We start from the raw sequence: 3,922 nt of genomic DNA on the forward strand, positions 1-3,922 counted from the left end.
TTCTGAGCAGGGGTAATTCACCCTTGTAAACTTTCCTGCCGCAGAAACCGATGGTGCACGAAGAGATCTTGTGTGCACCATGGAGTGTGAGGAGCGACTCCGATGGCACGTCGCCCCTGTAATCGAACGTCCTTAGCTCCGACGCATCAATGCTCGCTCGGACCAGGTTGTGGCAGCACCTTAGGGAGAATCTGCGGAGATGCTTATCCAGGACAGTGATGGTGAAATTTTTGTCGGGACGAGGGTCCTTGTGACTTTTGTTTGTGTAGCCGCACCTCTCGAGGGTGAGGCCGACGAGGCGCGGGCAACCGGAGATGAGGCGTTGGATGTTGCCGCCGGTGCTCCTGATGGTGCTTAGGAACAACGTCTCGAGGAAAGGCAGCTGGATGCGCTCGGGCGGCTCCAATGTGCAGGTGCCGAGACAGAGCGTCCGTATGGCGACGTACGAGAAGAGGCTTCGTGGAAGCGCATACTCATCTGCGCGGTAGGACTGATAGGAGTAGCTCGCGGGGCACCTGTCGTCGGCCGGGTCGTTGGCGCGGGGGTCGTCGCAATCGCCGTCGCCTTCGCCATTGTAGGGTTCCTTGACGTGGTGCTCGGCGAGGTCGGTGTGCTCGAGGCGCAGGTCGAGGTGGAGCTCCTTGCCGCTGCGTTTGAGCACGTGGTAGATCCACCGGTTCAGCATGGCCGAGTCCCAGCGCGTGTAGCAGCCGAAGTTGACGCGGAAGGCACCGTCAGAGGAGCGCGGCGTTGACCTCGTCGATGAAGTCCCCGTTCTTGCTGCGCTTCTCCTGGGATTGCGCGGTGAAGCTGCGGTCCTTGTTGTTATCGTGGGCCTTGTCCTGGAGGAAGGAGATGGCGTCGACGGCGGCGAAGGAGTGGCGCCAGCTCCTGCCGAGCACGGCGGCGCGGGCGGCCTCTTTTGTGGGGAGGTAGGAGAGGATGATGCCGAGGACCTCCTCCGGGAGGTCGCTCAGGCGGTCCTCGCCACACCAAGAGTTGGTCGGTGCGGCCGCCATCACGGCTCAGGGTGCGGTACTAGGGTTCCTTGTTCGTTGATCAACACCAGGAGTCGATCGTTTCGATTGCTACTCCGATACAAACAAAGATTCCTAATTTGCTACGAATCACAAAGCCCGGTCGTTACCTTCTTTTTCTCTCTTATAACAACCGAGATTTTATTTTGGGCAGTGATGTGCGCCGGCGCGCCGGCACAACGTTTCGGCCGGTCACGCGCGGGCCGTCAGATCAAATTGCGGAGACCGTCAGATCTAGGTAAAAAAACGATTCGCCCAGCTCTCTTCTTGCTCTCGCTGAAACACGTGTCTTCTCCCCCGCATCTCGCGCACGCAACCCCCTGCATCTCGCGCAGCTCGCCGGGGCGGGGGCGCGCGCTCTCCTACTGCCCGCCTCCCTCCAGGTCGCAGCACCGCCCCTCCCCTCCCTGCTCTTTGCTAGTTCTCGTCGCCGGGATTCGCGGCAACCCCACACCAGCATCTTGTTTTCGTGCTCTCCGTCGCGCTTGAAAATGGATGTAGCAAAAAACTTCGCCAGTAGTAGCAAAAAAGATTATGGTTGCAGCAAAATCATCATCCCCGTTGTCGCGAGGTCGTAGCTCTGCCTTGATGGAGGTAGCAAAAAAATTCGCCGGTAATACCAAAAAACGACTATGGTTGCAGCAAAACTCGTCATCGCCGGTGCCCCACAACCATCCTTTGTCTGTATCAAAAAAAGCCAGTTGTAGCAAACAACGGAGCTGGTTGCAGCTTTTCGTCCTCGTCCATGGCTTCCTTCATCTCTGGTTGAAACTTTTTTTTGCCGCCGGTTGAAACTTTTTTTGTTTATGATTTTTCATGGTTGAAGCTTTTTTTATGTCGGTTGAAGCATTTTTCCTTGCCGGTTGAAGCTTTCAGCATTATGCCTGTTGCCGGTCGGAACACGCCTTGTTTCTGGTAGCAAAAATCCACGCTGGATGCAGCTATTTTGTCGGCCGGTTCCAGCTCAAATCCACGCTGGTTGCAGCACCGGTCACCTCCATTTGAAGCTCGTCGCTGAGCTCCACCTCGCCGCTCGTAGCATCTAGTCTCGTCGGTTCCAGCGTTTTGGCCAGCAGGTTGCAGCAAAAATAGATGCTGGTTCCGGCATCGCAGCCGCGCAGGGCTCCCCCCTTGTCGTCTTGTCCATCTTCGATGAGAGATGGTCGTCGGGGATCACGGGATTCAGGGCGAGTGTTGGCCATCGTAGAGAAAAGGAAAAAAGGAGGAGGGGGATTGAGGGCGGAGGGGGGGGGAGGAGGAGGAGGGTCGCAACAGTGAAGGCAGTGGTGCGGGACGGGGGACTGGAGTTGCGGCGACGCCGGTGGTGCAGGACAGGGAACAGAGTTGTGGGGATGGGGAGAGGGAGCTGAGCGATGGAGAAGGAAGAAGGAGATGTGTTGCAGATAAGGAAAGGGGTGAGCTGTTTCTGGCCGCATAATAACGATCCATCTCGCGGCTTGCGTGAAACCGGCGTAACGGTTCGGCCGGTGCCCCGGCTAGAAACGTTTCCTTTTTATTTTCTGAACATTCCAGATTAATATGGAGAACGTACAAAGGTGCCCGACTAAGAGCAAGATTTGAACTGCAGGAAAAGAACCGGTCTAACTTTTTTTTTAAGCTCAACGCCCTTCGGCCCTTTATTCAACTCGCGAAAGCATGTCTGACCGGACAATTTCAGTCAGCCAGATAGGGATTAATCAAAGTTTACAGAAGTAACCAGGAAGAAGAGAAAATGATATTTTTCGTCCCTCGACTATTGGCGGAGTCTAGATTTGACCCTTAACTCCGTAACCGGATAACTTGCAACTCCAACTACTGAAACCGACAAGCTTCGTCCCCAAGAAAACACGGGTTTGACTGGTTTTCGTGCCGACTAACTCCGTTTGACCATGTTGACTCTAATTCGCGCAAAAAATTTCACAGCCATGAACATTTTTGAAATTCGCGTACTATTTTCTCGTTCGTATACTTTTTCAAATCCTTTAACTTTTTAAAATTCTCGTACTTTATTTAAATCCCTATAATTTTTCTAAGTATACAGATTTGAAAAAAGTACGCGGATTTGAAAAAATCGGTCGGAAGTGGTTGAACGTGGGGTAGAGAGATCTTTCGGTAACGTTGCTTACAAACATAATGTTCGGTAGTTAGCACTGTTCTTTTTTTAAGTCTTCAACTTCAGCAAACCAAGACGCTTGAATTCTCGATGCTGCCAGAATGGGACACAAATATTCGTTGAAATCCACCATGAAAGGTGTCCGCCGTGTGAGGCTGGAATATAGAGCATAATTGGTTTGATGCCAACATTTAGCATAGCCAAAATTTGACAAAATCAAAAGTTGCCAAAATTTGACAATTTTTTGTGAGACTGACAGAAAATATTGATAGCCAACTAATCACTAGTCAACATTTGGCATTTGCCAAAATATTGACATGCCAACTTTTGGCATCAAACTAATTCTTTATCTTTACCTAATAATAAAGCAGCTATCGCTTCTTCCCGCTCACCGTCGCAGCGTTTTCTCAAGAAAGACCCTGTGTTTTTAAGTGGATCTAAGAAAATGCTTCATTTTTTACAAAAAAACCCCTCTATTAAACCAAAACAACCAAACCAATCATCCGTCTCCTCCCCTCGCCGAGATCCAAGGCGGCCGTGGTGGCTGAGAGGACGCATGCAGGGGGGGGGGGGGGGGGGGGGGGAGTTCCGCTGAGCCGCAATATCTGCGCCAGCACGCCTCCCTCCGCCAATTCGGCGCCTCCCAGTAGCAGAAAGCGAGAGAAATTTAGTAGCTCACCATCACGCCGAGGATGCAAGCAGCAACGGCACCAAGGTTCCCGTGACGGCTAGTGGGATGAGAAAGGGGCTACAGAAGCATCGGAGCTAGAGG

Source organism: Triticum aestivum, chromosome 2A (assembly GCF_018294505.1).
Source record: "Triticum aestivum cultivar Chinese Spring chromosome 2A, IWGSC CS RefSeq v2.1, whole genome shotgun sequence".
Lineage (NCBI taxonomy): Eukaryota > Viridiplantae > Streptophyta > Magnoliopsida > Poales > Poaceae > Triticum > Triticum aestivum.